Source organism: Neomonachus schauinslandi, chromosome 14, assembly GCF_002201575.2.
Source record: "Neomonachus schauinslandi chromosome 14, ASM220157v2, whole genome shotgun sequence".
Lineage (NCBI taxonomy): Eukaryota > Metazoa > Chordata > Mammalia > Carnivora > Phocidae > Neomonachus > Neomonachus schauinslandi.
The window spans coordinates 17,587,778-17,614,595 of NC_058416.1; the positions used below are offsets into that span (position 1 = coordinate 17,587,778).

A 26,818-nucleotide genomic window follows, 5' to 3' on the forward strand; every position below is an offset into this window, starting at 1 on the left:
GCAGACGGCCGGGCCCGCCCCCAGCCCCAGCCCCAGCCCCAGCCGCGGCTGCCGGAGAGAGACTGGAGGCACCACCCCGGAGCGGAGCAACCAGTTTGGCCGGTCCGGGGGTGCGGAGGGAAAAGGGCGGCCGCCGAGGACCGGCGCACGGACGCGGGGCGGGGGAAGGCGGGGAGCCATTGGCGAGAGGCGAGAGCCAGAGGAGCCGCCGCCAACTGGACACGCTTCCCGGGGCCCCGGGCCAGCCCCCGTGCGCCATGAAGCGCTAGCGCGGCTGCCGGGGCTGGGGCCAGGCGGTGGCGGCGGCGGCGGCCAGGTGCGCAGCGAGCGCGCGGAGGGGCGCGCACCCGGCGGAGGTCCCAGCCGGGGCCAGAGAGCGCCAGGTAAGGAGGGGCGCGGCGCGGGGCCCCCAACCTTCCCCACCAGGCCGATCCCGCGGTGTCCCACAGGTCCTCTGGGCGCCCCGGAGCGGGCGGACTCCCGGGATCCGGGATGCGGTGGCAGCAGCTGTCCGCGCCCTCCGGCTCCCGAGCCCACAGCGGTGGGATTTAGGTGGGGGCCAGGAAACTTCGCGGCCTCGGGGATGGGGAGGCACAGCTGGCCGGGGAGGCAGCGCTGTGCAGACGTCCAGGAGGTTTCACTTGCCGGGAGGAGAGGGAACTCGCAGGTGGCGTTTGGGTTGTTTGGGTTTGCCACGCACATGTCTGGGGTTAAGCTTTGAGGGGCGAGCCTCCCAGGACCCGCAGGCCCTGGGGGGGCAGTTCCGTTGGTTTCCCTGCAGTGTCTGCCGCCCTTCTAGAAGTCTCCCGTGGCTAAGTTCTGCTGGGGCCCCCTTTGGGAGCCGATGCCACCGTGTCTGAAAAAGACCTTAGGACCTAATGGACCTGGCGCACCTGCGGGGAGGGATGGAGGGCGCCTGCTGCAGGACCAGTACCCTCCTGACGTCTTCCGTGAGCTTTAACGTAGGTCGGGAGGTGATGGGGGAAGAGGGGCACTTTTCCTGGTGATGGTAGGGTCGTCTCCGCCAGCTCCCGTGGCACTGCCACAGGCCATCTCCTTCCCTCCCCAGTATGATGCCCAGCGCTGTCATTTCGCCGCTGTGCGTGCGGAGCGGCAACTTGTCCGGACGGGGGTTGCAGAGAATGGCGAGTGTTTTAACCCTCCACTTGCCCACGCATCCCCAAGGGAAAGAAAAGCCTTCAGCTGTCTGCCCAACTTCTCCGAGGGGATGTGCGCGCCTGGTCCCGGAACGCAGACTCGCCACAGCTGTGGGGGGAGGACGAGAGTGCGGAGGGAATGCGGAACGGGGGAGGGGGGTTGGCACGCGCCAGTCGGGCCCCGGGGCCGCATTTCCGCCCCGCGAGTGCCCCTCAACCCCACCTGACCCCTCTGGCCTGCCCGTGATGCCCCCAGGCCGACCCCAAGTCCCAGTTCAGCGCCGGATGCCTCCGAGCTCCCTTCCCAGAAACTGCCCGCCCGGTTGGCTTGAGAAAAGATTCTCTCCCATCTTCCTGGTTGCATTGCCTTCAGATTTCTGCCTCTACTCCTTGAGAATTCCAGGAGACGACACAGGCCACGTGCCTGAAGATCACCAGGCACACAGTAGGTTATGGACGAAGGTTGACTGCTTTTAGGAACAAAAACTGAAAATGTGTGATAAAATCTCCAGTGATGGTAAACACAAGAGCATATAAAAAAGAGGAAACACAAAATGTGAAGTAAAAGTTCTAATTTCCATCGTCTCGGGAGCACTTTTGTGGTAGACCTAAAATGCCATTCATTAATGTGGAGCCTATTGGGGAAGGCTTTATGTGAACCTACTATAAATATTTTTACGGTGCAAAAGATAATTAATGCTTATTAGCTGATTCCTTTCTGGGGGAGAAGTCTGCCTGCAATTACTCTCTGAATTTTCTTAATGACTTTCATTATGTGGTGGAGGCTTCCTGGTTGTAGTTTTAGGTAAGAAACCTTAACCACTTTCTTCTTTTGCCACTTGCTGGTGGCTGTGCTTTGGTGATATTTGGTGATTCTATGTGTCTGTTATTGAGGGCCAAACAAGGCACATGTAGCTTAATACTGGTGAACACAGATGGCATCTGTGTGAAAGCAGCTTTGGCCCTTTTCAAACTTCCTTTCTGGCTTTTATTTTAAGGAAAATGCATGCCAGGGGCACCTGGGTGGCTCAGTCGGTTAAGCGTCTGCCTTCGGCTCAGGTCATGATCCCAGGGTCCTGGGATGGAGCCCCGCATCGGGCTCCCTGCTCAGCGGGAAGTCTGCTTCTCCCTCTTCCTCTGCCTCTCCCCCTGCTTGTGAACTTTCTCTCTTTCTCTGTCAAATAAATAAATAAAATCTTAAAAAAAAAAAAAAAAAGGAAAATGCATGCCAGTGTGCACTTATTCTTGTTAGTGATGGAACTAGGAGGTGTGTTTTTTTTTAATTTTTAAATTGAGACTATTTTTAAAAAATTTTTTTGAAAGATTTTCTTTATTAGAGCGAGAGCACAAGCAGGAGGAGTGGCAGGCAGAGGGAGAGGGAGAAGCAGGCTTCCCGCTGAGCAGGGAGCCTGATGCAGGGCTCAATCCCAGGACCCTGAGATCATGACCTGAGCCCAAGGCTGACATTTAACTGGCCGAGCCACCCAGGCGCCCCTAAATTGAGACTTTAAAATAATGATTTGGTGGGGCGCCTGGGTGGCTCAATGGGTTAAACATCTGACTTCGGCTCAGGTCATGATCTCAGGGTCCTGGGATCGCGTCCCGCATGGGGCTTTGTGCTCAGCGTGGAGCCTGCTTGTCACTCTCCTTCTGCCCACCGCTGGTGCTGTCTCAAATAAATAAATACAATCTTTAAATAAATAAAATAATGATTTGGTAAAGCAAATGGCTTAACAAAAAAGTCTGCGGACTTAAGGCAAGTTTAATACTGGCTCCATGTTTCCCCTGGATTTTGGTCTTTGGGATCTTAGCATTCCTGCACCCATCAGCTCCTGCTATTAGGGGTTTCTTTCCCTCCCTGTCTGCCTGCCTTTCCTGCCTGCCTTCCTTTCCTTATCTTTGAAAAGCAAGGAGTAGTGCAAAACCTATGGATTTAGATTCCCACAGGTTTCATTCAGTTCTTTTACTTATTTTAAATTGTATTTGATTTTTATAATTTTTTATTATATTTATTTTTTATTTGTATTTATTTATTTTTATAGATTTTCTTTATTTATTCATCAGAGACAGGGAGCAGCAGAGGCAGAGGGAGAAGCAGGCTCCCCACGGAGCAGGGAGCCCAATGTGGGACTCGATCCCAGCACCCTGGGATCATGACCTGAGCTGAAGGCAGACGCTTAACTGACTGAGCCACCCAGGCACCCTATATTTACTTTTTAAATTGTCTGACCTTAGGTAAATTCCTAAATTTTTTGAACCTCAGTTTACCCAAAAAACAATATTATCAACTTCCTTTGGTTGTTGAGAGAATTAAATGAGAGAACAGGTGAATGTCCCTTATACACAGGTATTCTTGTGTTCTTTCTGCTATTTTAGAAGTTGTATAATGCCCAGATGTTTGGTGTATTTTTTTTTAAGATTTTATTTATTTATTTGACAGAGCACAAGCAGGGGGGAAAGGCAGAGGGAGAGAGAGAAGCAGGCTTCCCACTGAGCAGGGAGCCCAATGTGGGGCTCCATCCCAGACCCTGGGATCATGACCTGAGCCAAAGGCTTAACCAACTGAGCCACCCAGGCGCCCTTGTTTGGTGTATTTTAATTTTATTTATTTATTTATTTATTTATTTGAGAGAGAGAATGAGATAGAGCATGAGAGGGGGGAGGGTCAAAGGGAGAAGTAGACCCCCCGCTGAGCAGGGAGCCTGAAGTGGGACTCGATCCCGGGACTCCAGGATCATGACCTGAGCCGAAGGCAGTCGCTTAACCAACTGAGCCACCCAGGCGCCCTGTTTGGTGTATTTTAATATTTTATTGCCTTGCTGGTTTGAATTCCTTTTCAGTTTTTCATAAACGACATTCATGAAATCCAGGTGATCCTTATAACTCTAGAGAGATTTGAATCTACTATTTATGTTTTCTCTTATGACTGCAGAGGAACTTGCTTTTTAGTTACCAGAACAAGTTTTGTGGGGTCCATTCATGTCATGTATGTCTAAAGAAAGGTGTTTTTAAGTCCCTTAAGCACATAATTTTAGATTTGCTTCTGTATTTGCTTCTAGATCCCTCTCCTGGGAAGTTTCTGTGTGTGTGTGGGGGGGGAGGGGGTTGTGTGAGTTTTCAGGTATGTGTTGGCATCGTTCAATTAGCTTAATTGTATTCATAACACCTGTAGGTGTTTTGTTACTTATTAAGTAAAAATTAATTTGCTGCCAGAGAGTTTTAATATCACAAAAAGAAGATAGCTTATCCTTTATTTTGTTAACCAAGTTACTCCTGAATGCCCAACTAAAAAGAATGCCCAATCTAAGATCTTGTGAGGTCTTGTGTTACGGAAGACCTGGCATAGTGGAGGAAGAGTCTAGAAAGCGTGTATATATAAAATAGTCTTTTTTCTTGTTCTTAGAAAACAGAGGAATTATCATCTGATCACCTAAGAATACATTCGTCCTCTCCCTAATACTTTTAAATGCATTGTACTTTTAAATACATTGTTTCCCAAACACATACAATAGGAGGTATGTTCAATAACTGATCCCAGGGCCCCCAGAGCCCAGAGGCAGCAGTAAAATAGAGGTTGGTGACACGTGCTTTGGAATCCTTTGACCTAGCTTGGAATCCAGGTCTCACAGCTTTCTTAGCTGTATAACCTAGGGCAAGTTACTTAATCCGTCTAGCTTCAGTTTATCTGTAAAATGGTATAATAATAATAATAATAATAATAAACAGTACCTCACAAGGTTGTGTGATGAGTTCCAAATAAGAGATTGAATCTAGCTAAATTTGGCTTGGCACAGAGCTCAATAAGACGTAGTCATTAATACTGCTGTTGTGTTGGGATGCCTGGGTGGCTCAGCTGGTTAAGTGTCCAACTCTTGGTTTTGGCTTAGGTCCCGATCTCAGCGTCGTGAGATCGAGCCCCACCTAGGGCTCCACACTCACCATGGAGTCTGCTTAAGATTCTTTCCCTCTCCTTTCCCCACCTCCCTGAACCTCCCCACACTTGTATTCTCTCTCCTTTCTCTCTCTCTCAAAAAATTGTTTTACTGTTGTGTTGTCGTTGGTATTGCTCAGTAAAAAATTATTGCTCATCCAGCAATTGCCTTTCTCCTAGACTTTGTAGGAAACAGGAATCACTTTGCATGTTGGCATTTATTTAGCAAACATAGGTGACTCTTTGCACCAAGCTTTGGTAAGAAAGAGTCCCCTAGGGTAGGGGGCAGATTCTGAACCTCCACATCCAGGATTTGACTTCTGGGGCATAGATGTCTGGGGACAGCATGAAGTTCGACAGTCCTTGGTGGCCTAGGGACATGCCCACTCAAGTCACAGCCATGAGGTGCTGGGTCGGTGGAGGCCCTTGGGACATACAGAACACTTATGTGTCTCCTTTACCCCCCACCTCCTATCTCTTTTCCTTTGGCCTCTGTACTTCCATTAAAAAAAAAAAAAATTACTCCTCCGTGTTCAAAACTCAGGAGTTTCTGGAACTTGAGTCTTCCTGAAAGGATCTGCGCTCTGTGCGAGTGTCTCTCTTTGTGGCGCCTAGTAAGCAGTACTAATCAGAGACCCTTGATACAATCCGATTCATTCATTCTTTTAAAAAATACTTTGAGGATCTCTTCTCCAGCACTGTCCTGGGGATTACCTCCCTGCTTCACTGAAACCTCTGAGGGTCGCAGAGGGCCTGAGTTATGGGTTGGTTGGTTTGTTTTTCCTTCTTTGGTAAGAACATAGCCCCGGTGTTCCCTTTCCCTCTGGTCTGGATGTTGTCCCTCTTTGCAAGGGGCGATGGTGGGCCCAGCCCAATTCCAGCTCTGAAGCTCTGTGTTCATTATCAGCCTCCAGGCTAGTGAATTGGCATTCAAGAAGGGAGAGCTGGGCCCAGAGGCTTGCTCTCGGTCTGGGAAAAGGCATTGACTCCTGGTGGGGGTGGGGATGGGGGTGGGTGCTGAGGTCACCCTTGTCCTGGGACAGCCTTTCTGTGTCGATGGCCACCTCCCATTCGTGTGACTGAGAATCCTGTCACTTCGGCATTGAGTACATGTGTATCCTGACCTTTGGCTGGTAGCTTTGCTCTTTATTGACAGGGCTGTCGTTTATGGCTTTGTCTCTTTGCTGAGTGGCTTTCGTTCCACCAGAGCTGAGGTTTGTTTGGTTAGAGCACACAGTGTTTGAAATCTGTTTTCTAACCTTTACTCAACTTGAGCTGGAATATCCTCATTGGAACTCCTCAAGCACCCAGCATTGTCCTCACACAGTCTCCGATTGCCTGTTCTTGCTGTTGGGGGAGCTCCCAGTGGGTTGGATGCATTATTTATTTTATGTGCGATGTGACTTGTTCACAGATTCTTACTGTGTCTTCTTGGGATGCAGTGAACTACTAGACCATTCTTGGAGATATGTATAGATGACCCCTGGATCCAGAAGAAACATTTAATGTTCTCTCTAAGAAAATAGATGACCATTTGTCTTGGGTGGTTTAAATATTCACTTACACGAGAAGATGGGTCAGATTTTGTATGTTTCGTGCTGGAAACTATTGGCCTCACCACCATATTGGGAATCAATTTGCGGGCCTGTAAGCCAGGTACTAGCAAATGTTGTGTCAAAAATTCTGGGGTGCCTGGGTGGCTCAGTTGGTTAAGCGACTGCCTTCGGCTCAGGTCATGATCCTGGAGTCCCGGGATCGAGTCCCACATCGGGCTCCCTGCTTGGCAGGGAGTCTGCTTCTCCCTCTGACCCTCCTCCCTCTCATGCTCTCTGTCTCTCATTCTCTCTCTCTCAAATAAATAAAATAAAATCTTAAAAAAAAAAATTCTGGAGGCTTATAAAACAAGCAAAGCAAGTGTGTGGGGTTCATCAGATAGAAGAGCTTGTGGAGATTATGTGAAAATCTGTACTCATGATCTCACCTTAGTGCAGAAGCTTATTTCATGGGAGTTCTGTTTAATTGTGGCAAAATATTGATAAAATTTGCTGTTTTTAAATGTGAACTCAGTGGTATTAAGCACCTTCATGGTATCAGGCAACAATCACCACTCTCTATTTCTAGAATTTTTTCATCATCCTATTCTGATACATTGTACCCATTAAACAATAGCTCCCCATTTCTCCCTCCCCACAGCTCCCAATAATCTCTATTCCACTTTGTCTCCATGAATTTGGCTAAGTACCCCATGTAAGTGCAATCATACAAAAAATGTATCCTTTTGCCACTGGCTTATTTCACCTAGCAGTGTCCTCATTGTTCATCCATGTCTTAGCAGATGGCAAAATTTCCTTCCTATTCCTTCCTGAATAATCACTGTATATATACCACATTTTGTTTATCCATTCATCATCCATTGACACTTGGGTTGTGTCCACCTTCGGCTATTGTGAATAATGTTGCTATGAAGATAGGTAAATGAGTATCTGTTCATAGGAGTTTTTGAGATCATCTTTGGGTTTTGTGACATTTATCTTTCATAGAAAGTGGCTACGATGGGCAGGGACGATTTCCTGCAAAACAGCTTGGAGATAAGAACGTGTGGCACTATGGGGAGGATGGTTGCGTAGAGGGCGCGTGAAGGGCATGACACGTTTCTCTTTTTCACCTGCAGCAGTTCTTATGAAGCCGGCCCATGGTGTGGCTGATACTCTGCTTGCCTATGCAGGCATAAAAGCTCAGGAGCCCTGGTTCCACAATCTGGAGGCCTCTGCAGATCACAGCTGTCTTCTAGGGAGGACATTCTGTAGTAGAGAAAAAAATCCCTGACTTTCCTCCAGAACTGACTTGGACTAAAACACATAGTTTTCTTTTGGTGGAAGGAGGGTTAGCATGTGAGAGAAACTGATATTTAAATGTTTGAAAAATGGGGGCACCTGGGTGGCTCAGTCAGTTAAGCGTCTGCCTTTGGCTCAGGTCGTGGTCCCAGGGTCCTGGGATTGAGCCCCACATCGGGCTCCCTGCTCTGCGAGAAGCCTGCTTCTCCCTCTCCCACTCCCCCTGCTTGTGTTCCCTCTCTCGCTGTCTCCCTCTGTCAAATAAATAAACAAAATCTTAAAAAAAAAACAAAACCTTTAAATGTTTGAAAAATGGAATACTTAATAGATTGATCTCTCCCTTAGGATCGAATCCATGGTTTTCAAAGTAAGCTTTAAGGCCAAAGGTCAGTTACAGGCTGTGGAATGGCAGAATTATCCCATTGTTGCACATGTGTAATAATAGCAGGATCAAAACCAGGAGCCCTTTTTAAATAATTAGATGTCAGTCTGTTAGGTTAAAGGCATCTTAATCTATATTTTTCAGAGAACAACAGGCACTCAGTTTATGTTCAGACTGTGAAAAATTAGCCAAAATAAGAATTTGCATGTTTTAAAAGCGAGTTTTTTTTTTTTTAAAGTAAAAAAAAAAAAATCTTCAAACTAAGCCCGAATACCACCATCCTTGGGTATTTCCCATCTTCCTATCCTCTGCTCGTTATAGCCACAAAAAGGATATTGGGGCTAACATGGCTGATCTCTTGGAGGTTTGATACTTGATTTTATCTAGCTCAACTTAAGATTGTTTAGAATTTTTTTTTTTCTCAGTCTTAGGCTTCCCCCCTTACATAGGGAAACATGGTGAAAATTCTCAAAGGTCAATTTGAGAACCTCAGGCTGTGTGACTTGGTGAATAAATAGCATCTAATGTGTCCTTTGAGATCACTTGGACCAATACTCTTTTTGAAGCTGAAGGAAGTTTGCCCAGGCCCTGTCTCCTGGTTAACTCTTGGTCTCCCTTCCCGAGTTCCATGGCCAAAGAAGGACTCTCTTGGTTTCTCCTAAGGAACTTCCTGTCTTCTCGGTCATTCCACAGAGTGGACTCTCTTTCTTAGCCTACTAGTCTGAAACAGAGGCCTCATTCATCCATCCTGCCAGCTACCTGACAGATATTAAAAGGCACATCCTGTGTGCCAGGCACTTGGCATCTGTCGGTGAATCCAGTAGATGAAGAGCCTGCCTTCATGGAGCTCACCTTCTAGAGAGGGGAGACAGTCCATACTGAAGGGAGTAAAGCGGTATACGATGTAGTGTATCTGAAGATAAGTACTAGAGGGGTAAAAAGAGCAAGCGGAACAGGGTAGAGGGGCTTAGGGGAGGGGGTCAAGAGAACAGGATGCAGTTGGAGCGTGGAGAAGGTGACATTTGAGCAAAGACTCAGCAGGGAGAAGGGGAACCTTGAAGATCTGGAAACAGAGTGTCCTAGGCAGAGGGGACCGATTTCTCTGTGCAGAGGCCCTAATGTGCAGGTGCTTGGCTCCTGATTTGTCTGATGAAGCCCATGAACAGGTGGTTGGCTGTTCCTCAACCCTGTGTGTGAGCAGAGGAATGGGAGGAGAAGCCGAGAGCAGCAGGAAGGGGAGCCCCACGGTGCAGGCTTCCTAGGTGTGCAAGGACCTCGGCTTTGACGTTGTGCAGGACTGGGGGGCATTTGGTGCAGGATGTCGCCCAGTGGAGTAGCGTGATCTGTGGTCTGGTTGCATTTTAAAAGGGTCATTCTGGTTGCTGTGTGGAGATGGGGGTGGCGGGGGTGGTCCTAGGCAGGGAGCCCAGGTAGGAAGCTGACCCAGGTGAGCCATGGTGGAGGCTGGGACCTGGGTGAGCTCTCTGCGAAAGAGAAAGTGGTGGATATATTTAAAAGGTAGAGCCAACGGGATTTCCAGACGGATTGGCTATGGGGTGTTAGAGAAAGAGGAGCCAAAGATAGCTTTCTTGGCAGAACCTGGGTTGCAATCGGAAATCTGAGTTTGCTGTAAACTCAATGGGCTGTGTTATAAAGAGGCTCCTCAGAAATATGCATGTTTATGTAAAGTCGAGGTCCAGAGAGGTTTACCTTTGTTCATCTTCAGAGCCTGTCTTCCTACTTTAGTCGGGGGAGAGGACTGGTAGAAAAAAGGAAATGGTTTGCACAAAGCAGGGAGGCCTTTCCTGGAAGGAAGATGGTCTGTAATGCACAGGGTTTGCGGGGTGAGGGGGCCTCTGCTGCGAGAGGGGAGGGGCTGCTGCCAGAGGTGTTGCCCCCTTGCTGTGCGTTGCCTCCTTGGGAAGGCAAGTTCTTGCTATCTCTCAGGTGCAGGCAGGCCTCCTCCATCTCCATCCACATGTTGTCTTTTTTTTTTTTTTTGAGGGAGAGTGAGAGCAAGGGGGGTGGAGCACAGAGAGAGGATCTCAAGAAGACTCCCTGCTCAGTGTGGAGCCCGAGGTGGGCCTCGATCTCACCACCCCCAGATCATGACTTGAGCAGAAACCAAGTGTTGGAGGCTTAACCAACTGAGCCACCCAGCCACCCACCCACCCAACATGTGGTCTTTTTCTTAAATAGCTTTATGGAGATATAATTCATGTGCCGTATAATTCATCCCTTTAAAGTGTTTAGTCCAGTGGTTTTTAGGATATTTACAGAGTTGTGCAACCATCACCACAATCTGTTTTAGAACCTTTTCATCACCCAAAAAAAGAGATCCTGTACCTGTTAGCGGTCACTCATGTTCCTTCCTCGGCTCAGCTCCTGGCAACCTCCAATCTGCTTTCCCACTCTGGCCTCTATGTATTTGCCTATCTGGGCATTTTGCATAAACGGAATTTTACAGCATCTGTTCTTTTGTGATTGACTCCTTTTACTTAGCAGAATTTTTTTTTTTTTTTTTTTAGATTTTGTATGTATTCGAGAGAGCAAGAGAGCGAGAGAGCATGGGGGTAGGAGCGGAGGGAGAGGGACAAGCAGGCTCTGCGCTAAATATGGAGCTTGACTCAGGATTCGGTCATGACCTGAGTCCAAACCAAGAGTTGGACATTTAACTGACTGAGCCACCCAGGCGCCCCTGAGCAAACATCCACATTGTAACATTTATCAGTACTTACTCCTTTTCCTTGCTGAACACACAAGTTACTTTTGCACATGATGTGTTCTTGAAAAAAGACACAGGAAATGGAAATGTTAGTCACAAGCAGATTGACTTACATGTTACAAAGGGAATTGTTTGTGCCCAGAGAGCTAAGTGTGTATGTGTGTATGCGTGCGCAGTCATGCACACACACGCCTGTGTGTGCATTAATTTGTTCTCGTTCACAGTTGAATACAAAGTTCATGGGATCTGTGAATGCATCTAAAGACCAGTGGTTTCTGGTATCTTAATGATTTTCTTTCATTCAGTGATTCAACAATTACTTATCAAATCCCCTCTATGCTCCAGGGCCTATGCCCAGAAATGGTGGTTAATAGAAGGATGAACAAAACAGATATGGTCCTCCCCTTTGTGAGCTTACAAAGGTCATTACGGGTGGGGTGACAGGACTAGGTATGTAATAAAAGATTGAACAAATATATGAAACAAACTGATCTTAGAATCACAATCTATGATAAGCACTTCAAGGAAAATAAGACACTATTAAGAGAATAATGAGATCCTACTTGAAAATGACCCCAGAGGAACCTGGATGGCTGTTGATGGATGAATGGATAAACAAAATGTGAGGTATCCCTACAATGGAATGTTATTCAGTCTTTAAAAAGGAAAGAAATTCTGACACGTACTATAACGTGAGTGAAACGTTAGGGACACCCAGGAGGGGCCAGGGGTCAAGCTTTGATAGGTTCAGAAGTCTCAGCTGGAGATGCATAACTTTGGGAACTGGTGGTGCGGAGGTGGGTTTCCGGAGTTCCACCGGGACGTTGGAGAGCTTATGAAACTGGTGTGTCCTGTCCTGAGGGCCAGCCTTTTAATTTTGATAGATTTTTGTGAAATCATACATTCAGCTTTTTTTCCTTTTTAAGCAACAAAGCATTTACACTTGAGCAAAAAAAGCACTTGTATGGATGCACGGGCCCCGCCTTATGGATGAAGAGGAGATGGAGGGCCGTGCAGTATTGTCTAATACTCAGGACAACCGCATACACGTCAGATGCTTATCAGACGCAGGAAAGGGCCAGTTTGTTTTGAATGGGAACTTGATAAAGTCACGGGATTTCTCAGGCAGTAGGGCATTTAAATTGTGTAGTGTATGTATTTACTGGCCTCTTTTTGCAAGTGAAGGCGCTATAACCTACCTGAGGTCTCAAAAGCTAGAAAGTGAACTGTGTTTCCTCAACTCCCAAGGTGAGGGTTCTTTCCAGAACCTCACAGCTGTGTTGGAAAGCAGTACAGATGACCCAGAAATTGGTTAGCAAGTCAAAATACAGGGCACACAGTTACATTTGAATCTTAGATGAACGGTGAACGATTTTTTTAACATAAGTGTATCCCATGTAGTATTTGAGACATACTTATACCAAAAGAAAATTGTATTTAAAATTCAAATTTAACTGCATGTCCTGCATTTTATTTGGAAACACTACCCAGACTTGAACTTTTGGAACACAAAGATGTTTGCAATTTGAGGACTACTTGTATATTCCATTTGACGACTTCTGGATCTTCCATACATTTTTTTAAAATTTGGGGATTGTGAGGGAGGAGGATTGATTTTTCCTGTTCTCTCAAATTGGCTGTGTTGTGTTATTTACCTGGTCTTTGATGAATATTCATTATTTGTAAAAACAAACAAACAGCCTAGTATTGGGTGGGGAAAGGCCCTGGGGTCAGGAGATGTCAGATCTGGCCAAGTCACTGACCCGTTCTTTGACCTTGGCTAGTAATAACATACTGTATTTTTAGACCACTTCACTGCTTTGAAGTCTTCTCACTTGGTGGTTATTAGGATGGATGATATCCCCCATGGACCAGATGAGCAACACAAGGGAAAGCAAGGTCTGGGTCGATGGTCTCTGGCTGAAGCTGGGCTAGGACCCTCTTCCCAACTTTCAGTTCAGCGGTGTCATTTAATTTTCAAAGCTCCCATTTCTTTGTGCTTCCTGTCACGCCCCTACGTTTTATAGAATATCTTTCTGATGTCATTCCATGACTCTTCACAGTCTCCTATGCCATAAGATTCTAGCTTTTAAAAGTTACATGGTAGATAGAATTTCAAGTTGTAAGTTAAGATAATGAAGCATATGACACTTTGGCAGTCTTGGGCAGCCTCCCTGTACGTTGTCCTGTGATGTATTCTGTAGTATTTGACAAGCACGAGGGGCCACCGTGTTGCAGTAGCAAGCTCAGTTTCTTAGATGAGGCATTGTCATAGTAACAATGATGCTTTTTGGGATTTTTGAAACCCTGATGCTTAAAGTGTACCAGTCCCAATGGATACCTCCAATATCTATAGACCCACATGTAGATAACACGTATTCTATGTTTTGGGGAGTTCTTCCTGTTCCTCTTGGAATACACACTCACTGGCACACAGTAGGAACTCAACAGTGTGTTGAGTGAATGATTATAATGGACCCTGTCCTTGAAGACAGCTTTGAAGGCCATTACTTTCACTTTAATGCTGACTTGAGAGAGCTATAGCTGGTTAGAAATAGTGCTTGCTCTTCAGATATTTAATATGTAGTGGGGGAATCGTACAAAAACATATCTAACCAAAGTACAAGGAAGTAATGGTTTTCACACAACGTAAGAAAAAAGAAAGCTGCTTTTCTGATGGCAGGTACATGCAGTAGGTTCTGTCTTGTTTCGTTGCATATTTACTTTATGAAGTATTTTTTATGTCTATGCAACGAATACCATTGATCCCTTTAGAAGGTTTATCAAATTTTAAATGAGTCCTTTTTATTTTAAATGGCTTTTTCCCCCTGTATTTTGAGAAAATTTAAATCTACAGAAAAATAATACCAACATTCATGTACGTAATCACTGAGGTTTGACAAAATTTGGAGCGTTTTTAAATGAAAAGACTATTTATTTATTTATTTGACAGAGAGAGACACAGCGAGAGAGGGAACACAAGCAGGGGGAGTGAGAGAGGGAGAAGCGGCTTTCCGCTGAGCAGGGAGCCCGATGTGGGGCTCTATCCCAGGATCCTGGAATCATGACCTGAGCCGAAGGCAGACGCTTAATGACTGAGCCACCCAGGTGCCCCAGAAAAGACTCTTTTTTTTTTTTTTTTTAAAGATTTTATTTATTTATTTATTTGAGAGAGAGAATGAGATAGAGAGAGAGAGCATGAGAGGGGGAGGGTCGAAAGGAGAAGCAGACTCCCTGCTGAGCAGGGAGCCTGATGCGGGCTCGATCCTGGGACTCCAGGATCATGACCTGAGCCGAAGGCAGATGCTTAACCAACTGAGCCACCCAGGAGCCCCGAAAAGACTCTTTTTTAAAAGTTAAAAGTCAGTAAAGCCATGCAATCCATAAGGCACTACATCAGTTTTGAAAAAGAAGTTCCCAGCAAGGACCCAGCCAGAATAACAAAAGGAAGTCTATAGTGTGTCCCATGCTACCCAGCCTCAGTGTTCTGGTGGGACTTTATGCTTACTTTTTATCAGATGAAGTTATATTTTATATATAGTTTCCTTTGCATGTGTCCTAAGGAGATCAGTAAGCCTAATATGCTTTAATTATACTTGTCAGAGGATTAAGGGAGCATAAATATTGGTGACTGTTGCAAGAACTAAGGTACATTTGATTTTATAGAGTAAAATTTTGTTTGCTACATTGTCTTAGGAATGGTACAATGATTTTCAGTCTAGAGTACCCTTAGAATTTATTATATAACAAAGTTCATTGTCTTCAAATTTTTATATGAGAATACTTCAAATCTTTCAAACAATATATTTTTTAAAGATTCTACTTATTTATTTGAGAGAGAGAGCACATGAGAGTGAGAGCAAGCTGGAAGGGGGTGGGGCGGGGAGAGGGACAAGCAGACTCTGCTTGGAGCAAGAAGCCAGATGGGGGGGCGCCTGGGTGGCTCAGTTGGTTAAGCGACTGCCTTCGGCTCAGGTCATGATCCCGGAGTCCCGGGATCGAGTCCCGCATCGGGCTCCCTGCTGTCAGCAGGGAGTCTGCTTCTCCCTCTGACCCTCCCCCCTCATGCTCGCTCTCTCTATCTCATTCTCTCTCTCAAATAAATAAATAAAATCTTTTAAAAAAAAAAAAAAAAAAAAAAAAAAAGCCAGATGGGGAGCTCAATCGGATCTGGACCCTGGGATCATGACCTGAGCTGAAATCAGGAGTTGGATGCTCAACCCACTGAGCCATCCAGGCACCCCTCAAACAGTATTTTTATCCTAACATCCTGTTGGCCAGTCCTTGTATACTTTAGAATTCGTCTAAGCTCTAAGTTGTTAGGAATCATTTTTCTGTCCCAAAGTGTTCAGAATCAGTGTTATCTCCCAGATCTGGCTGTATTTTAACCCCTCTTACTAGATGAAGATAGTAGTATCTCTCCTTTGATCTTTGATTTTTTTTTAAACTCCCTTTAACATTTTTTGGGGTTCTTAGTTTTCATGAGCCTTTAGATGACCACATTATTAGAATGAAGGCTTTTAGATTAGAGGCTACACAGTAAAATTCCCAGCTCTTACTCCCTATTTACGTTAAATTTCCTGGATCCTTCCCTCCCCAACCTCTGTCCACATTAGTCTCCACTTAACAGGTGACCCTGAGATTTCTGTTTTATTTCTTTGCTTGTTTCCTGGACTGGTGCAGGTCCCATCTTTAGACTGACTCTGAGCATATCCTTAGTAGTGAAATTAAAATGGCAGGGTGATTCGTACTTCATCATCTGGCAATATGATAGACTTTTTTTTTTTAAGTAGTCTCTACACCCAGTGTGGGGCTCGAACTCACAACCCCACGAGATCAAGAGTCGCACCCTCCACCTACCGAGCCAGCCAGGTGCCGCTGTGACAGACTATTACAAAGCCCAGGCTGTTGTTTAAGGAGGAAAACATTTAATGCAAAAAAAAAAAAGCTGACAATGATATATTTGATCATTAAACTGTTTTCAATAGGAAAGGAATGTTTTCATTCCTGAGGTTAATGGTGCAGTCGCTTCTACTAATTTTATCTGATATGAAATGTCATTTCCCTCTTAGTTGGAATTCTAATAGGACAGAGCACACTCCTCTGTCTCAGGGTCTCTGCATGTACACGTGTGCCATGTTCTTTGCCCTTGACTCCCATCTCCCGCTCACCTGCTGACCAGGTGCTACTTCCTTCTCGAAGACTTCCTGATTCTCCACCCTCCCAGGTCAAAGTGTGGGGCCCCTCCTTTGTTCTGGTCACTCTCTGTCCATTCTTGACCCAGATCTTGCCATCTCAGAGATGGTGGCTAGCTTTTATTTCACGTGCCAACTCCACTTGATTTAGTGGTAGTTATCTAAACTCTGCTTTTCAAAGAATGGTCCTGGAGTGGCAGCAGCAGACTTACTGAGCTAGAAACTCGGGAAGTAGGACCCAGCCATCTGTGTCCGAACAGAACTTTCAGATGATTCTGACACCTGCTCCAGGTTGAGGACCACTGGCCTAGAAGTTTTTGGTGAGTAGGATTCTGAAGTCACGTCCCGCCATGGCAGGGAAGGGTATGTGAAGATTCCTTAGTGACAGACATCACCTTGAGCAGGTGAGAAGCAGGACAGGTGTAGGCCCCGGGGTGCTGCCATCCTGAGCTATATTGTAATCGCTGGTCTAGCTGTCTCTGTACTAGTCTGTCACCTGCGTGAGAAGAGCACCTGTTTAGGGCTCATTGATGTAACCCAGCCCCCAGCACAGGGCTTACCTTATAGTAGCTATTCTACAAGGACAAGGCCAATGGTAGAGTCAGACATATGCCTTTTTCTACACTGAGGGTCACTGGAATTAGCTGCCATTATTGGAAGATGTTCTCTGAGAGCAGGTGTTGAAGTTGGTTAGTTTTTTCTTAGTGACGCTGGGGTCAGAAGAACCCCATGTGGCTTGATCAAGTGAACTTTATGGCTTCATTCCTTTGGTAAGGTGCCAGAGGAGAAGAACCATGTCCTTGGACCTTATTACTTATTCAAATAGTCACAAACAAAAATTGGTATTTTAAGATTCTTTTAGCACCAACTTCTGGTACCTGTTGCCATCCTTTGCAAATGCCACAAAATACCAGGGATTATTTTTAGTTCGCTCCTACTTGGGAAAAGTGGACTCTTGTGACATCTTGGTTTGGATCGGAGATCTTTTTACCAATGATACTTCGAAGCTTCTAGCCCATTCTATCACTCTGAGCTATAAAATATTTGCATAAAAGGCTAAAACAGCTCACACAAAGATTCACTCACTGTTTGGGGGTCTGTGTTTATTATCAAAAGACAATAAAGCTAAAAGGTTTTCAAGATCTGTGGACTATATTGGGGTTAGTAGAACTACAATTGTTTCTTATTAGATAGAGCAAGGTCAAGCATAGTACTAGGTCTGGTTTTATTCAGTGAATTCTAGGTGCTTGTCCACAAAGCCAGAACATGAGAAAGTTGAAGTGGTTTGTGGAACTCTTTCCCTGGGCGGGCTGTGAACTTTCAAGACCGAAGTCAGGCACCAGCTTTATTAAAGACTGCAAAAGCTTCCCTAACCTAATTAGCTGGGGCGATTTGGGGCCCTAGGGCATATTTTAGGTTGTCACAACTCAGGGGGTGCAGCTAAACATCCCACGATGCACAGGACTGCTTCCACAACAAGGCATCCCACCTGAAATGTACAGTGCTGGGCTTGGGAAATCTTTCCCTACACCACGGGCCGGAGTCCTCTGAGAATGCTGGTTCCTCGGGACTCCCTCCCAGCCTGCTTCTGCCTCCCTGAGGGGATCTGCTCCATTTCGGTGGCTTTCGGCACCATTAACACGCCAGTCCCTGCTGAGTTTCCACAGCAGCCAGCTTTTTTGCCCTGCCAGCCAGTCCTCTCCGCTGGTGGGTCTCCAGAGTGGGGCAGGCACGGCGCATCCAGCGCTGACACGTCCCCCCCCCCCCCCCCCGGTTTAGAAAGACCCTCCTCCCGCTGATGCTGAAGCCAGAACCCTGGGCCTGAACTGTGACCCCTTCCCCCTCCACATTGTGCCACCCCGACCTCCATTTCCTTTTTTTTTTTTTTTAAGATTTTATTTATTTGAGATAGAGCGAGCACTAGCTGGGGGGTGGTGGGGAGAGGGAGAGGGAGAAGCAGACTCCCTGCTGAGCAGGGAGCCCCACACGGGGCTCAATCCCAGGACCCTGGGATCATGAACTGAGCTGAAGGCAGACACTCAATTGACTGAGCCACCCAGGCGCCCTGCGTCCTCCATTTCCAATCCACCTCTTAGATCTGCTGCTTCTACCTCCACAAGATCTTGAGTCTGTCTGATTGTCTCCACTGCCACCCCCTTATTCAAGCCACCACCACCCTCCTCCTGGGCCACCCCCCCACCCTAAGAGTCCCCTGCTGATGTCTCCACTCCCAGCCCAGAGCGGCCACTCACGTCCTGGGTCACATCTGTGCCCAGCTGCAAAATTTTTTGTAGCTCACCATTGCACTGATAACATTTACCTCCTTCCTGTGGCTTAGCAGGTCCAGCCTGCGACCCCCTGCCAGTTTCACTCTTGTCCTGCTTCAGCCTCTGGAGCGTGACCAGCCCCTTCCTGTCCCGGGACCTGCACATTTATTGCTTTCTCGCCTGAAAAGCTCTTTCCCACAAGGACTGCTTATCTTTTGCTTTTGGGGCTCAAGTGGCATTTCATCAGAGCATTTTCTGACCACCCCCCATGAAAGCAGCTCCCTCCCAAGCTATGCCCCTTGCTCTCTTTCTCGTCCCTTCATCTGCTTGTGGGATTATTGCTGTGCTGCTCCCTGAGTCTGGAAGCTTCTGGAGAAGGGACCACATCTGTCCTGCTCTCTACGGCTCAGCGGTGGACAGAATGGATATTAGTGGGAGTGGTTGCTGCCTGGGTGGCTGGGTGAGTGAAGGGAGACTAGCCTGCAGGGGTGAGGGAGGGAAGTGGGAAATGTCTGGCTGCGGGAGCACAGAGAAAGGAGTTACTCATTCAGGTCAGAGGTGTTCAGGAAGCTTCCCAAGAGGAGGTTTACACTGGAGGACAGTCTTGAAGAAAGATTAGGGGTTCCCCAAGTTCGGGAAATGATGAACAGTTTCAATTGGGATGGGGGAAATACTTGAAAGTAAATGGAGCCCAAAGCAGCTCTGGCCTCTGAGAGACACCCATGTGGCTTCGCTGGAGGATCCAGAAAGTGGCTACTCCCACAGTGTAGAACACTGTCTTCTCCAACATGAATGTGCATGTGGATCTCCTGGGGAATTTTGTGAATGTAGATTCAGGGTTGGTTGGAAGGTGAAATTCTGCAATTCTCCCAAGCTCTGGATGATGCCGAGGCTGCTGGCCTACGGGGCACAGAGGACGGGCAGGACCAGCTTACTGTCGAAAGAATAGCAGCTCTGTCCTCATGTGCCCTTTGATAAAGGGTAGAAGACATGACTTCCGTGTTTTCTCTGATAATTTTCTTGTGGACTCTTTTGTGGAACACAAAGAGGCATCTGATGGCTTCATTTTAGGGCAGCATCTTCCAGCTGTAACTTGGTAACTTTAAAGTTCTTATTACCCGGGCCTTCCTATGTTACTAAAGGAAGTAGAAATATAAACAGAGTTTGTTTCTGAGCCCTGATGCTCTATCCTGTTACCTGTTGTCAAAGGACCACAGTAAGCATGTTAGTACTTTGTTAAGTATAAATCCACTTAAATATTATCCATCCTGCATTCCACCTTATCTGTTTTATGGTTTCTCCAAAGCACATTTGTTGCTCGGACAGTCTGTTCTCTGCCACTTGTCCTACTTCTGGGCAAGCGCCTGCCTCCCCTATCAGCCTATGTATCTTTAAAAAAGACAAACTAGTATTAGGCCAGTCATCATTCAGAGGGTAAATGTTTTCCTAAAAGAATCGCATCATAGTCCAGACTGAAACAAATGGATTCCACATTATCTGGAGCCTGCGTTAAGAGGTATAAACCAGCAATGACTGAGGAATTGTCTGTGTGTGTGGGGGGGGTGTAAAGTCTTCTTGGGGTTGTAATAAATGAGGTTCTTCAAATCGGCTGCACATTGGAATCACCTGGGGGGCTCAACTATACTGATGCCTGAGTCCTCCATGGGAGGGTAGGAGTCACCCAAGTGGGGTACACCTGGGGGGATTCTAATGCATAGTGGAGGCAGAGAATTGCCAGGGAAGTAGACGCTGGAGAGTCTGCCCTCTATGGGATGTCTTTTAGTGTGTCAAAAATTCACCGGGGCTCATGGAAATGCCATAGTGTCCGAATATGGGGGAAGGGATTGAAATAAATGGGCAGTGTCACTCAGACGCGGGACTGGGTTCTGGGATTACGTCAGCTGTGGGCAGCCTTGATGGAGTGTGCAGCCTCATAGCTCACTTCTGTGTCGTGATTTGCTGATGACAAAGCACCTTCACCTGCAATATCTTACAGTCACAGGAATTCTAGAGAGAGGGCAGGCCACCTTTGTTCCTTCTGCCCTTTCTTCAAGGGACGCGATTCTTTATCATTCGAGATTCAGCTGCCATGTTCTCCTGGCCTGGACACCCTCCCAGACCCTCCCCAGGCTGCGTTAGGGACCAAGCTCCTGGCATCTCCTGGCACTTCCTGTAATTGAACTGTAATAATCTGTTACGGTTTCTCTCCCTTTGAGAGTCATGATATCCTCTGCATCGCAAGGGTCTATAATAACCCAGTAGGCATTCACTAACTGATGATTTCATCCATCCATCCATCCATCACGACTTTCCAGGTGGGAACACCAGGCCCGGGGAGACGAAATACAGTTCAGCACTCCCCTCCCCTAACCTTTCCGAGCCCCAGATTCCGCTTGTAAAAATGAAGAGTTTGGAAATTTTCCCTAACATCCCTTGCAGCTCTGAACTAGGTGGTTCTGTTTTATCGTCTTAGTTCTTTGTTGCAAAAACTCAACAAAGCTCTCCGGGCAGGTGTGAAACAGTCCCAAGAAGAAAGAGTAAAGGTGTGATCGAGGTAAATCACCAACTGGCAGGAATAGAAATTCATACTTCACTTCAACCTGGACCAGGGACCCAGTCCCGACGGCTGCGCATTAGAATCCCCTCGGGCGGTTGAGAAAGTAGAAAGTCCTGTGTCAGACCCTTTCCTGATTTTCCCTGAGTGATTTTGAAGTAGACCAATTGGTGTTCAAGGGCCACTTTTGTTCTTCTGGAGATTCAGACCACTGACCAGCAGTGGTTGTATGAATGGACTTCAAGTCCATTTTTATGAATTCTAAATAGCTGGCTGACCCCAAAGGAGCCCGGTGGTGCCACGAACGTCGGCCAGCCCCCTGCATCGTGCACACATTGCTGAGACAAGCAAGGGGCCTTGTGTCCAGATCATGAGGGAGTCAGGGATGTGGCTACTGTGACCTGACTCTTGACCGCTTAGAAATCACTTCCTAATCAGGGTGAGGAGGAGGGGTGAGTGTGGGCAAACAGAAGAGAAGAGGAAATATGAAACCACATCTTCCTTCTCTGGGGGTAAAACTGTTCACAGAAAAAATAAGTTGTTCACATATATGGTGTACAATATTATTTGCATCAGGCAACCCCTTTGGCTAAAGCCAATGAGGAGATTTTGAGGGTTGGAGCGCCTGGGTGGCTCAGTCCGCTGAGCAGCTGACTCTTGGTTTCGGCTCAGGTCATGATCTCAGGGTTCTGGCATCGAGCCCTGCATTGGGCTCTGCTCTCAGCGGGGAGTCTGTTGGAGATTCTCTCCCTCCCTCTCCCTCTGTCCTCGCCTCCCCGCATGCTCTCAGGCATGCGCACACTCTCTCTTTTTAAAATCTGTGAAACTTAAAAGATTTTGAGGGTTGTAAAATGAGATCATTTCTCTGGCCTTGCATATGGTTGGCAAACGATTGAAAGAAAAGCCACAGTTCCAATGTAATTTTGACTCTCCCCGCCCCAACACACATCTTCTGAGAAGTCCTCTTTTTCACCATCTCCCCCGACCCCCCCCAACCCAGCTCTGAATTGGAAGCCAGCCTACCAGCGCTCAGCAGTGTGATAAGATCTGACTCCTAATTGTTAAATTCCCGAGCTGTGAATGTATGTCAACATGCAACAGGATGTTCCTTACAGCTGCACATCGGGACTTGGGAGACAGGCCAAAGGGAGCCATTTACGGAGTCTATCCTGTAAAACCTTCAGTTACATTTACACTCATTGTGAACACATCCATTTTCATTGTAAAAGGACTTTTTAAGGAAATTGACAAGTTAAATATTTTTTAATCCTTTCAAGGATTTAGTTAAGTGAGTAAAAGATTAAAATGGCCTTGTTTGCTTTACTTTTTCTCAACTTCAGATTAAAAAAAAAAAATTCTCCATTTATCAACCTCTCCAAGACAGTTTTACATAGACAACTTGTGAATAGGAGATTCATAGTAATCAAATAGGATCAGAAATGTGGACTTAAAGGTCAATTGATTGAGCCGGCTTTTGAACTCTGGCATTTATATGATGCAGTGAGTTACAGTGGGCTCAGTGAAAAGAGAATGCTTAACGTGATTACCTGTGTGTTTCATTTCTCTTTTATTGCATAACACAGGCTAAGCATTGATAATCATTCACCACCAAATAAGATATAAACACTGTGTTCAGTGGTGCCAAAATAAAAAAAAATGAACATATCACACCAGGGCTGATACCCCTCTGATTTTTAAAAGCGAATTTTGAATTTTACTTCTGCCTCCTCTGGAGCCTTCCAGTTCTGTGAGTGCTCGTAATGCTTCACATCTGCTGGCGTTCGTTGGCGGGAAGTCACGGCTCCCTGGCTTGCATTTGACTGCTGGACCTCTCATGCTTGTTGCATGCGAGCTGTCTCAGGGCACTTTTTACCAAATTTGGGGCCCTGCTATAACAACTCCAGATTCTCATAAGTGTAATTTGCGGTTTCTGCAGTTTCTGGGCAACCTCTCTCCTTGTCGAGCTGGACGTGGTGATGCACTTGTCATGAACAGAATATGGCACAAGGGATGGGAGGTCACTTCCAAGGCGAGGGTGCAAAGAAGACCCTCCTTTTGACTTGCTCTCTGAGCAGCCAGCTTCCAGCCACCAGCCCACGAGGAACCAAATCCTGCCAGCAGGCCTGTGAGCGAGCTGGGAAGCAGAGCCTTAGGTCAGGCCCACGATCCGGAGCTATTGAAACTGAGATAACACTTGTATTTTAAACTGCTAAAGTTGGGGGTCATTTTTTATGCAGCAATAGGTAACTCATACAAGGACACCGATTCAAGGTCCAATTAAAGTGTCCCCTGCCGTTGGGGCGCTCACCATCTATCGTGAGCGCTAGAGTTGCGAAGCATCACTGGTAGCCAACGTGTGAAATCATCATTGTTACTTTCTGATGAAGGACTCCCAACAAAAATAGCTCCCAAGCTTCAGTGTTGTCCTATGTATTTTTTTTGTTTTTCAGTTTAATTTTTGGAGTAAGTAAAACATGTGAATGCTACAATCTTCAAAAGGTCTGAAAGGGTATAAAGTGTCAAGTCAATCTTCCCCTTTCCACGTCAGTGCCCACTTCCACTCCCCAAAGTCAACAGCCCTTACCAGTTTATCGGTTACCTTTCTAGAGATAGTCTTTGCATTTACAAATGTGTACATTACAAATGTGTACAGACCTATCCCGCCCCCACACAGAAACACCAAGGCAGTGAAATGTGACTTTCAACTTGGATTGGAAATCAGGAATATGCTTGATACATAATCGATGGAAAATTTACGTCATTCCTGCCAATGGATTCTGCCCTGAACTTAATAGAAAAGAAATTCACTTAAGGAAACAGTTGAAAAAACAAGTCGTGGAATGATTGGGCCTAGAGAAGCCATCTGGTTTGTCCACTTGCCTTGGGCAGGGTAGTATTTAAAACATCCAGAGGAGCTGCTTTTGAGAGACTTCCATCATGAAATAGCTTCTTGATCTTTGGGGAAATGGGGAGATAAAAATAACTCTCCTCGTCAGAAAATGTCCCAGACGGTTGTTCTAGAACTTTCTCCCTAAGAACCTGGCATACTGTGAAAAATTAGGGGTGTGTGTGTGTGTGTGTGTGTGTGGTTTGCTTCTGGGAACTAAGATGACTCCGTGTTAGCTGTGGAGTGAGTCCCAAGAACCGATCTGAAGAGACGGGCTTGTTCTCGCTCTTCTACTACTTCTTTGTACCTGCCCCAGTGGTGGAGACTCTGGGTAACTCTTGTTAATGGTGTGGGTGGGTGGTAGCCCAGGCTGTGGAACAGGTGCTAACTCCTTCCTTGGCTGGCTCGGCGACCTTTGCCACACATCTTCACCTGTTCATGTCTCTGTTTCCTCTCTGCAAGGGGAAGGTGATGAAACCGTAGCTTTCAAGGATGGGGGAAGCCTAATGAATATGGTATTTGAAGACCAATAAATGCCTTAGAAGAAAGGCGCCTGTTGAATTTGAGGTGATTATTCTCATTACAGTCATTACCTTTACAGTTCTAGGTAGCCTGCCAGACAAGTCACCACGGAGGTGAAAGAGTAATTGGCATGGGATTCAGCTGCACACAGATGTTAGCTGTGTTTCCTTTATGTGTAGTATCGGCTTTGAATGGAATTGAATCAAAAAGTACGCTTACCTGGATCCTTATCACAAGGTCCGCCAATGCTTTGCATTTATTGTCCAGAGAACAGTAGTTGAAAGCATCCTACAAACAACCATGATGGTGGTTATTCAGTGACTCATGGTTCCTTTGACTGGAATCCAATGGATTGTCTGTGTCTTGTTCTGACATTACTACTAGATACTTCTTTTTCTTCTGACTAAAGCCACGCAGGAATGGTTAGGTTTCCAATGAATGCCTGCTTAGGTCACTGCTCTCTGACAGGATCTCTTTCAATATGGAGAAATCTGAGAACCAGTTAATGTTTCTTAATTGTAGGCCACTCATCTGTGATCCTGGTGGTATGGAATGAGAATTCCTTCCTCCCTGCCTCCTTCCTCTCTCCATCCCCTCCCTCCCTTCCTCCCTTCTTCCCTCCCTCCCTCCCTTCCTTCCTTCCTTCCAACCTTCCATCCTTCCATTCTTCCTTTCTTCCAACCTTCCATCCTTCCATCCTTCCTTCCTTCATTCCTCATTCCTTTGTTCCTTCCTTCCATCCTTTCTAGAGATAGTCTTTGCTTCCATCCTTCCTTCCTTCTTTCCTTCCTTCCAACCTTCCATCATTCCTTCCTTCCAACCTTCCTTCCTTCCTTCCTTCCATCCTTCCTTCCTTCCTTCCTTCCTTCCTTCCTTCCTTCCTTCCTTCCTTCCTTCCTTCCTTCCATCCTTCCTTCCTTCCTTCCTTCCATCCTTCCCTCCTTCCTTCCTTCCATCCTTCCTTCCATCCTTCCTTCCATCCATCCTTCCTTCCTTCCTTCCATCCTTCCATCCATCCTTCCTTCCATCCTTCCATCCTTCCTTCTTTCCTTCCTTCCAACCTTCCATCCTTCCTTCCTTCCATCCTTCCATCCTTCCTTCCTTCCTTCCTTCCATCCTTCCTTCCTTCCTTCCTTCCTTCCTTCCTTCCATCCTTCCATCCTTCCTTCCTTCCTTCCTTCCATCCTTCCATCCTTCCTTCTTTCCTTCCTTCCAATCTTCCATCCTTCCTTCCTTCCTTCCTTCCTTCCTTCGTTCCTTCGTTCCTTCGTTCCTTCCTTCCATCCTTTCTAGAGATAGTCTTTGCTTCCATCCTTCCATCCTTCCTTCCATCCACCAAACATTGGAGTACCTCCTATGTGCCCGGCACTGTTCTAGATGTTCTAGATTCATCAGGGAGAAAAAGAGACCATGTCTCCGCCCTCGTGGAGCTTACATTCCCACATGGAGAGAGCGAGAAGAAACACAGGAGCAGGCATATGTGGGCTGATGAGAAATGCAATGGGGCAAAAATGAGTGGGGGCAAGGGGTACAGAATAACAGTGAAGGAGGGGAGAGTTTGCAGTTTCGCACAGGTCACAAGGGAGGCCATTTTCAGAAGGTGGGCGTTGACCCAAGCCACAAATACCTGGGAGCTGCCTACTGTGTGTGGGGCTGCGCTCTGGCTGTCCGCTTACCATGGTGGGTGGATGGTTTGCCCCACCTGCCTGCTGCCCCCTCCTGTCCCATTTTCCGTCCGACCCCCCAGCTGCTAACAGGCTCCACAGTGTCCTTCCCTGCCGTCTGTCTCTCCCACCGGAATGTACGCTTCCTGAGGGAAGGGACTTCGTTGGTTTTGTTCAGATCTATCTGAAAGCTGTTGCTTCTCCCTCTGAAAGGCTTTCCGTGAGCCCTCTGCCTTCCCTGCCTTCGCCTCTTTGTCATCTGCCAGCCACAGGACCGTAGGGACTTCCTGTCATCTTGGTTCAGCCACAGATTGACTTCATCTCTCCCCGGAGTCCCTGCTTGGGGTTATCATTTCTAAACTACCTATCTGATTAGGCCAGTTCCTGAGGAAGAGGCCCCAGGCTCTTGACACCGACAGTTCCATGAACAGCGCTCCTCCTCCTTCCATGCTCTGCTGATGCTTCAACTCCCAGAGCCATCCTCGCTTGTTCTGGAACGTTCCTGCCCCTTCTGGCATCTCCATGTCCTCACTGTCCCCAGTGCCGCTCCATCACAGTGTAGATACTTGTGTGGGCCATATTCCTGTCTGTCTGCCCTGAGACAGAAGCGTCAGAAGGACAGGAGGTGTGTCTTGCCCACCAGCCGCTGACTGGGTACCTGTCAGAAGCTCTGGAGATATTTGGCCAAAGCATGAGGAGC

General features: G+C 46.7%; 1 protein-coding gene across 1 annotated transcript in view; it reads left to right on the forward strand.

Moving 5' to 3' along the window:
* Nucleotides 1–315: 315 nt before the first annotated feature.
* Nucleotides 316–26,818, forward strand: part of ATP8B1 (ATPase phospholipid transporting 8B1) — a 121,712-nt gene continuing 95,209 nt past the window's right edge. The window contains exon 1 of the mRNA XM_021686141.2: nucleotides 316–383. The gene's annotated coding sequence lies outside the window, so the exon portion shown is untranslated. The remainder of the gene's footprint in view (nucleotides 384–26,818) is intronic.